Source organism: Carcharodon carcharias, chromosome 9 (assembly GCF_017639515.1).
Source record: "Carcharodon carcharias isolate sCarCar2 chromosome 9, sCarCar2.pri, whole genome shotgun sequence".
NCBI classification, from domain to species: Eukaryota; Metazoa; Chordata; class Chondrichthyes; order Lamniformes; family Lamnidae; genus Carcharodon; species Carcharodon carcharias.
This window is the reverse complement of record NC_054475.1, coordinates 155,233,542-155,244,825: the sequence shown is the minus strand read 5'-3', so window position 1 is coordinate 155,244,825 and position 11,284 is coordinate 155,233,542.

Below are 11,284 nucleotides of genomic sequence, written 5' to 3'. Positions count from 1 at the left end.
GAACTCGAGACCTTCCTAGTCTGAAAGGCTTAGGGCTGCACTGTGTGTTGCATTTGACAATGAAGCAAATTACTCAAACTATCCGGTGTTACTGCTGCAGTGATTGTTCTTACTACCATAGAACACTTAGTAAGTCAAAAATATGAGAATTTGATGATAGGTGGGCAGGAATCTGATGATCCCAGGGATACAAACATACGAACTAGGAGCAGGGGTAGGTCACTAGGTCCTTCCAGCCTGCTCCACCATTCAATAAGATCATGGCTGATCTGATTTTAACCTCAACTTCACATTCCCGCCTACGTGAAACGCAGCTCCCGAGGACAGCGGGAGTGGGACTGCAATGACTGCCGGGTCCAATGGTGACCCGGTGGCCAGTTTAAAGACCGCTCCTGCAGCCTTGTAACGGCTGTGAACCATGGCCAGCCGAAGGGCTCCCCAGAGCGCTGCTAGTGAGCAGACTAGGCAGGAGGGCAGGTCAGCAGAGCACTGTGCCCTTGGCTTTTCAGTTGAGTGCCTTGCTGCCCTCCTCGAGGAGGTGCCTGGGAGGAGGTGGCAGAGACAGTGAGTTCACATGACATGGTGCGACGCGCCTGGGTTCAGTGCCACAAGCGTTTCAATGACCTCTTGCACTCAGGAAGGGTGATTACCGTGTTGGCATGGGTCACTTAACACAGCAGTTAGGCTTCCCCCCTGGTCCCCCCCTTCAACTCTGAATGTAGTTACTGTATTGAATCATTCACAGCATGTATCCTTCGCTGGGTGGGCCTGTAAATATTGCCCACGCCTAGTTCATCCTGAGAGGGTTGTGCTGAGATGGGTTCTGCACCTGCTGCATGTAGTAGACTGACACCCACAGGCCTGTTTTGGGGGCAACCTAGGGACAGTGCTGGAACTCCAAAACATGTCAAAGTCAGGCTGTTGAAATGCTGGGAGGGGAACTTCCAGATGGCGGGGCACCCATCCATCTGCTGCCCTTGGCGTTCCACGTGCTTATGTCCTTGTTTTGCAAGATGGAACTGTGTGGGGGGCACATGTGATGGAGGTAGCAGGTGGGCAAGGTGGGGTCAGCCCTGGCTGCTTCGTGTGAGTGTGCGACAGCTGCAGGATCACGATTCACTGGAGCCCTGCAATGTTTCACTCAGGTGGGGGTGGCCAAGCTGCGATGGGAATCTAGGTGCAGGGCAGACTAATCAATGCTCCTCTCTCCTTTCAGGAGAAGACCACACACAACACTGCCGAGCGGATGCGGACTGGCAGAGGCCAGGCCCAGTTGGCCATTATAACCAGATACGAGCAGGAGGCGATGGAGCTGGAGAGGTGCCATTCACCCAGGTCCACCAGTGGCGGTGAGGCTGGGGTGCCTGGGGGAGGTAAGAGTGACATGCACTGAGGTCACCATGTCTGTCCCAGCAACCATTCCACTGTTGAATGTTTAGTGATTTAAGCTTCCAACCTGGGTTTCCCATTGATTATGGAAGGATGAGTGCATACTGATCTGAGGGCCAGGCATGCACATTGACATTGTCTCCGCTTGAACTAATCAAATATCCTTGTTCTTCCTTTCAGCATCACCAAAGCAGGGCCGGGAGGAGGAGGCAGGGGGGGCCTCTAAGACCTGAAAGTCCAAAAGAATTACAAGCACCAGCATCACACCATCTCTGCCCGGCAGGCACCAGCTCAGATACTAGGACCTCAGTGGGAATTAGATCATCGGCTAGTGCCCTGGGGCACAGCAGTGAGGGCACTTCACACTCGCTTGAGGTGCAGGCGAAGACAGAGAGTGCCCATGGCACCAGCAGTCGGAGGACTGCAGGGGACCAGGGACATGCTCAATCAGTGGCTGATGATGTGCCTCTGGGGTCGTCCCTGAGGCAGCAGAAGCTGGAAGTCCAGTAGGATCTGCAGGAGGATCCGCCAGAGTCTATGCATGGCATGGTCTCCGTGCTGGAGGAATCCATGCGGAGCATCAGCAATGCCGAGCGCCATGCTTCCTCCATGGAGAGAGTGGTGACCCTCATGGAGAGACTCCTCCAGGAGACCAATCAAGGCTTCCTGGGGTTGCACTTGGACCTGCAAGCCCTCACAATGGCATTGACCTCAGGTGGTCAGTACCAGTGTGGGCGATGGATTGGGCACCAAGTATCCCAGCTAGGTGCCCGTCCATCAATGGTGAGCAGGGAGGTCCGAAACGACCTCACGTCAGTGCAAGTGCTGCCTGTCGTCTCTGCGGGGCTCCTCTCAGGGTGCTCCAGATGAGGGTAGCAGCTCCTCCTCCCCTCTGCCAGTAATGGTGGGACCCAATGAGGCTGTGCTGACTGGGGAGATGCCAGCTGTGGAACTGGCAGCTCACTCCCAGGCGGAGCCAGCACAGGCTCCACCAGCCAGAGGACGCCCGCCAAGGTCATCGAGGCCAACAGGACAGTACAGTGAGTAGGCTGTCTCGAATGCCAGTGCCAGCGAGGGGGGAGAACCTAGACATAGCACCCGAAAACATAAACTTAAGGCACCTTAGGCACACCATGTTGCCCTGCTATTCGTTGATTATAATTTGGTGTAATGCTGAACACTTTTGAATGAAATTTCTTTTCTGTTTTATTTTGTGAATTCATTAAGTGCTTCATATGTGAACATGGCTCAGGGTGATTCGTTACTTCTGCAGGTGGACGGCAACCCATGATTTTATGAGTGACTTGTTTGCCATTGAAATTTATTGACAAGGCACATAGTTAATGTTCCTAACCAGGCAGACTTAGCACTCAGGTATCGAGTATGGAGCCTGCAGCCCTGGCGTGTGTTGGAGGTCCATCTGTGGTGGGCTAGCTGAAGGTTCATTGGATTAAAGCTCCTGGGTGTCCCTGCCTCCCTGGAGGATGCCTGGGTCAGCATCTACCCCCTCAGTGTTCTCTTATGTGTGCTTATCCTCAGACTCACTACTGGACTTATTGTGTGCAGCTGGAGCATCTGCATCTACATCTTCTTCCTCCACTGCATCGCCCCTTTCCAGCGCCAGATTGTGGAGAGCGCAGCATGCAACTACTATCACATGATCTGGAGGGTACTGGAGTGCGCCCCCTGAACGGTCCAGGCATCGGAAGCACATCTTGAGAACACCGATGGTTCTCTCCACCACAGCCCTTGTGGAAGTGTGGATCTGATTGTACTGCTGCTCAGCCTGTTCTTGGATGGTAGAGAGGCATCATGAGCCACCTTTTGAGGGTATAGCTCTTATCATCCAGCAGCCATCCATCCAGCCGGGCTGGAGCACTGAAAAGCCTCGGCACCTGGGAGTGTCTCAGGATGTAAGCATCATGGGAGCTGCCTGGGTACCTTGCACAGACTTGTATAATCAGCAGCCTATGGTCACATACTATCTGCACGTTCATGGAGTGGAAGCCCTTCCTGTTGACAAAGGCACCGGGCTCACCTGCTGGCGCCTTGATGGCCACATGTGTGCAGTCTTTTGCATCCTGGACACGGGGGAAGTCAGCAATCACTGTGAAGCCTCTGGCTCGCTCTGTCTGGCTGGTCTTGTCCCAGCGGTAGTGAATGAAAGTCAATGCACGCCTGAACAGAGCATCTGTCACCTTCTTGACACAAGTGTGGACGTCTGACTGGGAGACTCTGCAAAGATCACCCACCGACCCCTGGAAACAGCCGGAGGCATAGCAGTTGAGGGCAGCCGTGACTTTCAATGCCACTGGCATATGGTGCTCATCCACACCGTTGGCACAGATCTCAGGGCCTATCATCTGACAGATGGAGGTGACCGTCTCCCTTGAAAAACGGAACCTCCTTTGGCATTACACCTCACACATATTGAGGTAGCTGCTTCACCGCCTATAAACCCTGGCAGCAGGATAGTGGTATCTTCTGCGTTGCACTTCCTGTTGGCCCTGCACCCCTTGTGCCTGCTCCTGTCCCCTCAAGCATTGGGACAAAATGGCAGAAATTACTTCTAAAACAAATAATTTACAAATACTTTTTGGTGCATCAACAAACCAATCAACAAACTTACCATTTTTCCAGTATTAACTGTTTACATTCCATGATATATGCATTTTATTACATAACACAAAGATGTCCAAATCATAAGATTTTCTGATAATCAACTACAAGTCTTTTTGATCCACTTTCAGCAATCGTTAATCTTTCTGAATAAATATCATTATGGAGGGATTGATGATTTTGACATCACTACTGCATATTTACATAGCCAAATGTGTCAGCCATTTCTCAAACAGAAAGAAGCTACAAATTAGGATAAATGATCAGGTAAATTACTTTTGATGGCATTAGTTGAGGAAGGAATAGTGACAATGACTACGAGAGAACCACCCATTCTTTTGCATAGAAGGAAACACTTACATTGATATGGCACCTTTCATGATCTCTGGACTATCCCAAAGTGCTTCATGGGGAAGTGTAAATCACTGTTATCATGTTAAGGAAAGCCAAAAAATGTTGTTGTCTGAGAATAAAAAGGGAAGGACACTTCCCTGCACAGGTTTGTACATTTTTATCCACCTGAGAAGTCGGGCCTCAATTTCATCAGATAGGCAGCACTTCTGACAGTGCAGTACTCCCTCAGTAATGCACTGAAGTGAGATCCTAGATTATGTAGTCAGACCTACTGGATGGGGCTTTGAACTCACAACTTACTGGCTCACATGCAAAGGGCACTACCACTATTCTAAGGGGCCAATACAATGGGATTTTAACAAGCATCCCATCTGAAGAACAGCACCCAATGCCTTTGTTCAAGAAAGGGTGTAAGGGCATGCCTAGTAACTGCAGGTCAGTCTCCTTAACAGCAGCAGTTGATAAGATTTTAGAAACAATGTTCAAGGAAAGAATTAACAAGCACTTGAAGAGATTTGAATTAATTAAAGAGAACCAGCATACATTTGTAAAGGGCATATCATGCCTGACTAATCCAATTGAATTTTAAATGAATTAACAGCCAAGGCTGATGATGGAAAAGTAGTGGATGCTCTCCATATGGATTTTAAGCAGGTATTATACAAAGTACCACATCAAAAGCTGGTTAACAAAATTGAGGCTCATAGGATAGGAGGGTTGGTGTCAACTTGCATAAAAATTAGCTTAAGGACTGAAAATGGCTATTTTCAGACAGAGGTGTTCCCCAAGCTTCAGGGCCCGGACCACTTTTTTGATATATATAAAAGATTTGGATATTGGAATACAGAATAACATTTCAGAATTTGCCAATGATAAAAAAACTTGGAGGTGTTGCTGGCAGTGAGGATGATGTGATTGACTGCAAGAGGACAGAGATAGGTTTATAGAATGGGCAGTTAAGTGGCAGATGGAATTTATTACAGAGCAGTATCAGGTGATGAATTTTGGGACAGGTGATAAAAAGGGACAATGTAGACATAATGGCGCAGTTCTAAAGAGTGTGCAGGGACAGAGGGATCCATGTACATAGATCTCTGAAGGCAATGGGACATATTGTAAGAGTAGTTCGCAAAGCAAATGGAATCTTCTACTTCACAAATAGAGGCATTGAGTACAAAAGCAGGGAAGTTAGGCTGAAGCTTTATAGATCTCTGGTGTATAGAGTATTGCATTCAGGAATGGGAGATTTTAGCTACGTGGTTAGGTTGGAGAAGCTGGGGTTGTTTTCCCAGGAGCAAAGGTGATTGAGGAGAGATTTGTGGAAGTGCACATGACAATAAAATGTTTAGCTAAGGTAGGTGACTGATCGTACAAGGACTAGTGGACACAGATTTAAGGCTTTGGGCAAAAGTTACAGAGATCCTACCTCAGTGAAGACTGGGGTCTATTAAGATTCATTGTACCAACCCTCCTCCACTTTCCTCACTGTAATATTGCACCTCACCACCAGCAGATTACCCACAAACATGGAATTAATCTACAGAACAGATGGGAAAATGTTCAACAATCATGTTGCCTTCAATCCAAAACCAAAACTACTTCAACTTCACTCCAGCTTCAGTATGCAGAGTTACTCAGTTCCAGGTCACTGTCAACTCCATCTCTGAAGTACATGAGAAAATGGGCTGTTCACTAAACACCCAGGAAACTAAGGTCCTCTTCCAACCAGCTCTCACAGTACAACACCTCCTCCTGTTGATTAAGGCCAATGGCAAGATTCTGGAAAACGTGGACCATTTTCCAAATCTCAGGAGTCTCCTCTCAGTGAAGGCAGACATAGATGATGAAATTCTTCATCACCTCCAATATGCTAGCTCAACCTTTGACTTTAAGGACAAGGATCTCAAACATGGCACTAAGATCATTACTGGGCACCAGTGATCCCTGCATTCCTACATGCTTTGGAGACTTAGACAACCTACAGCAGGCACCTCAAAGCACTGGAAAAGTACCACCCAGCAGTGCCTTCATAAGATCCTCCAAACTTAGTGACAAGAAAGGCGATCCAACATCAGTGTCCTCTCCCAAGATAACATGCCCAGCACTGAGACGCTAATCACTCAAAACCAGCTTCGTAGTTCATATGCCTGACACCAGACTCCTGAAGCAACTGGCCTATTCAGAATTCGGTAGCAGCAGAAGACTCCCAGGAGCACAGCAGAAACACTTTAGGGTTGTCCTCAAAGCATCCCTGAAGAGATCAAACATCCCAGACGACTTGTGGGAGTCCCTGGCTTGTGCCCAAACAAAAATGGAGGTTTACTTGGGAAGGCATACATCGAGAGAATTTGTTGGGAGCATATAGTGGCAAATGGGATTTACTGGATAGATCTGCAGAGCCAGCATAGACCTTATGGGCCAAATGGCCTCCTTCTGTGTTGTTATGACTCTATAAAGCATTTACTTGCACACTAACAGTATCACCATATGTTTTGATGGCCTGAAGTGGAACCGGAACACAAAACTCTCTGATACAGAGGCAGGAATGCTATCAAGAATAAGAATTTTAACTACACTCAGATGGAAAATGGAAAGGTTAAAGGCCAATAACAATGCTGATTGGAACCCCACTAAAGTTGACACCTCCAGTGTGGGAAAGGTTGGCCGATGCCTCGGATAGTACTCACATGCCTTGACCCAGCAGGACAAGTGCAATCACACGGAACACATTGGCCTGAATCCTGCGTTCCGCGATCGAGAGCGTGCCCAACCCGAACGCACGTGAAATTGTGTGGAAAGTCATCAGGCATGCGTACAAGATTGAGGTTGGTGGGTGCACACGAGGGTTGGAGCAGCACCTGCCGAAAATTAAAGGGTCAAATAAGGTCATTAAAAAGCCTATTGACCGTGATTTTACGTTGCCCGTGCAACTTTTAGCTCATCGCACGGGCAAAACGCAATGGGCAGAATTCACGTTTTCATCATTTCCGGGTGGGATAAAAGGCCCCTGGAGCAGCAGCACTTTCTCTGTCATTGCTAGTTCATTGCTGTGTGAGTACAGAGTTGTCCCAGAGTTTTTTAGCATCTCGTTTGATTGTCAAGCCTGCCTTTCAGCATCTCAGGTCCTCATCTTCCCTGGAAGGTTCCCCTCAGTCTGGCAGCACAGCGCTCCTTCATTTTCAAGGCACGGCTCCTCTGCATCCCATCTAATGGGGATAGTGTATTCCGCTGGTGGAACTTCTCCTGAAGAGAAAGAGAGGGGCAGGAGGGAGAGGAGCCAGGGGGCCCAGGCAGTGTCCCAGGGGCAGACCTTTAAGAGGAGAGACATGGGATCAGTTGGTGCAGGGCTACCAGGGAGGCCAAGGTGGGAGGGCACACTGAAGACACCACTACCCAGCGTCTAGTGTTCAGGCAGCGCTCCAACTTCCTCTGGATGTCCGAGGTCCAGTGCCGCAGGAGACTCCGTCTCTCCAGGGACACAGTGACAGCAATATGTCACATGATAGGCCTGGAAATTGCCTCCAGCTGCGTGAGCAGACACCCCATGCCGGTGGCTTTGAGGGTCACAGTGGCCTTCAACATCTATGCCTCCAGTTCTTTTCGGGGCTCAGTGAGGGATCTGAGCGGCATTTCTCAATCAGCTGCACACAGTTGTGTCAAGCTTGAGAGAGCATGAGGCTTTGCTGTGATGTTTGGGTTCCCCCATGTCCAGGGTGTGATAGATTGCACTCATGTGGCCATAAAGGTGCCAGCAGGTGAGCCTGGAGCTCTTGTAAATAGAAAGGGGTTCCACTCAATGAATGTTCAGATCGTCTGTGATCACAGAACACAAATTCACCAAGTGTTTTTTCTCATTCATGGGATATAGGCTTAGCTGGCCGGGCCAGCTTTATTGCCCTTGAGAAGGTGGTGAGCTGCCTTCTTGAACCGCTGCAATCTATGTTGTGTAGGTACACCCACAGTGCTGTTAGGAAGGGAGTTCCAGGATTTTGACCCATTGACAGTGAAGGAACGGCAATGTATTTCCAAGTCAGGATGGTGAGTAACTTGGAGGGGAACTTCCAGGTAGTGGTGTTCCCATCTATCTGCTGCCCTTGTCCTTCTAGATGGTAGTGGTCAGAGGTTTGGAAGGTGTGGTCGCGGGAGCCTTGGTGAATTCCTGCAATGCATCTTGTAGATGGTACACACTGCTGCTACTGTGCATTGGTGGTGGAGGGAGTGAATGTTTACAGATGTGGTGCCAATCAAATGGGCTGCTTTGCTCTGGATGGTGCCAAGCTTCTTGAGTGTCATTGGAGCTGCACTCATCCAGGCAAGTGGGGAGTATTTTATCATACTCCTGACTTGTGCCTTGTAGATGATGGACAGGCTTTGGGGAGTTAGGAGGTGGGTTACACGTCGCACAATTCCTAGCCTCTGACCTGCTCTTGTAGCCACAGTATTTATATGACTAGTCCAGTTCAGTTTCTGATCAATGGAACCCCCCAGGATGTTGATAGTGGGGGATTCAGTGATGGTAATGCTATCGAACATCAAGGGGGCAATGGTTAGATTGACTCTTGTTGGAGATGATTATTGCCTGACACTTCTATGGCTTGAATGTTACTTGACACTTGTCAGCCCAAGCCTGGATATTGTCCAGGTCTTGCTGCATTTGGACATGGACTGCTTCAGTATCTGAGGAGTTGTGAATGGTGCTGAACATTGTGCAATCATCAGTGAACGTCCCCACTTCTGACCCACTTCTGAAGGAAGGTCATTGATGAAGCAGCTGAAGATGGCTGGCCCGAGGACACTACCCTGAGGAGCTCCTGCGGTGATGTCCTGGAGTTGAGATGACTGACCTCCTGCAACAACAACTATCTTCCTTTGTGCTAGGTATGACTCCAACCAGTGGAGAGTTTTCCCCCTGAATCCCTTTGACTACCATTTTGATCCAGGTCCTTGATGCCACACTCGGTCAAATGCAGCCTTGATGTCAAGGGCAGTCACTCTTGCCTCACCTCGGGAGTTCAGCTCTTTTGTCCATGTTTTAACCAAGGCTGTAATGAGGTCAGGAATTAAGTGCCCCTGACTGGCCAAACTGGGTGTCAGTGAGCAGGTTATTGCTAAGCAAATACTGCTTGATAGCACTGTTGATGACCCCTTCCATAACTTTACTGATGATGGAGAGTAGACTGATGAGGCGGTAATTGGCCAGGTTGGATTTGTCTTGGTTTTTTGTGTACAGGACATAATTGGGCAATTTTCCACATAGCCAGGTAGATGCCAATGTTGTAGCTGTACTGGAATAGCTTGGCTAGTGGGGGGGGGCAGCAAGTTCTGGAGCACATACCTTCAGTACTATTGCCGGAATATTGTCAGGTCCCATAGACTTTGCAGTATCCAGTGCTTTCAGCTGTTTCTTGATATCACGTGAAATGAATCGAATTAGCCAAAGACTGGCATCTGTGATGCTGGGAACCTCTGGAGGAGGCCGAGATGGATCATGGTGATGGTAGAGTGGGGGATATGCCGGGACACAAGGTTACAGATTGTGTTTGAGTACAATTTTGCTGCTGCTGATGTCCCACGGCGCCTCCTGAATGCCCCACCTTGAGTTGCAAGATCTGTTTGAAATCTACCCCATTTAGCATGATGGTAGTGCCACACAACACAATGGAGGGTTCCTTAATGTGAAGGCAGGACTTCATCTCCACAACTGCTGTGCAGTGGTCACTCCTACCAATACTGTCATGGACAGATGCATCTACAGCAGGCAGGTCGGTGAGTACGAGGTCAAGTATGTTTTTCCCTCATGTTGGTTCCCTCACCACCTGCCGCAGACTCAGTTTAGCAGCTATGTCATTTAGGACTTGGCCAGCTCTGTAGTGGTCCTACTGAGCCACTCTTGGTGATGTATATTTCCCTCTGTGCTTCCTCCAAGCTGTTTTCAACATGGAGGAGCACTGATTCATCAGCTGAAGGAGGGCAGTAGGTGATAATCAGCAGGAGGTTTCCTTTTGTCCATGTTTGGCCTGATGCCATGAGACTTCATGGGTTCTGGAGTAGATGTTGAGGACTCTCAGGGTAACTCCCTCCTGCCTGTATACCACTGTACCGCCACCCCTGTTGGGGCCTGTCCTGCCGGTGGGACAGGACATACCCAGCAGGCCTAGGGATGGTGATGGTGGTGTCTGGGACATTTTCTGTGAGGATGACTGTCAGGCTGTTACTTGACTAGTCTGAGACAGCACTTCCAATTTTGGCACCAGCACCCAGATGTTAGTAAGGAGGACTTTGCAGGTTTGAGATTGCCACCTTTGTTTCTGGTGCCTAGGTCAATGCCAAGTGATCCATCCAGTTTCAGTCCTTTTTTGTGACTTTGTAGCGATTTGATACAATGGCTTACTAGGCCATTTAAGAGGGCATTTTTAAGAGTCAATCACATGTAGGCCTGACCAGGTAAGGACAACAGATTTCCTTCCCTAAAGGACATTAGTGAACTAATTGCACTAATTGACAATGGTTTCATGGTCATCATCAGATTTTTAATATCAGATTTTTGTTGAATTCAAATTCAACCATCTGCCATGGCAGCATTTGAACAGCATTACCCTGGGCCTCTGGATTACTAGTCCAGCGATAATACCACTACATCATCACTTGCCCCATTACCTGGGAGCTCACTTGATGCTTACATCTTGTGGCGCCCACAGGTAACAAGGCTGGTCATGGCTCCTGTGTCGGTGGATGGATGGCTCCTGAGTGACAAGGGATATCCCTTGAAGAGGTGGCTGTTGACCCCAATCCATTACCCAAGAATTGAGGCCGAGGAGAGATACAACAGGAGTCATGCCTCCATACGGGCGGTGGTGCAAAGGGCCATCGGGCTGCTCATGATGCACTTCAGATGCCTGGACCGGTCAACGGAAGCATTGCA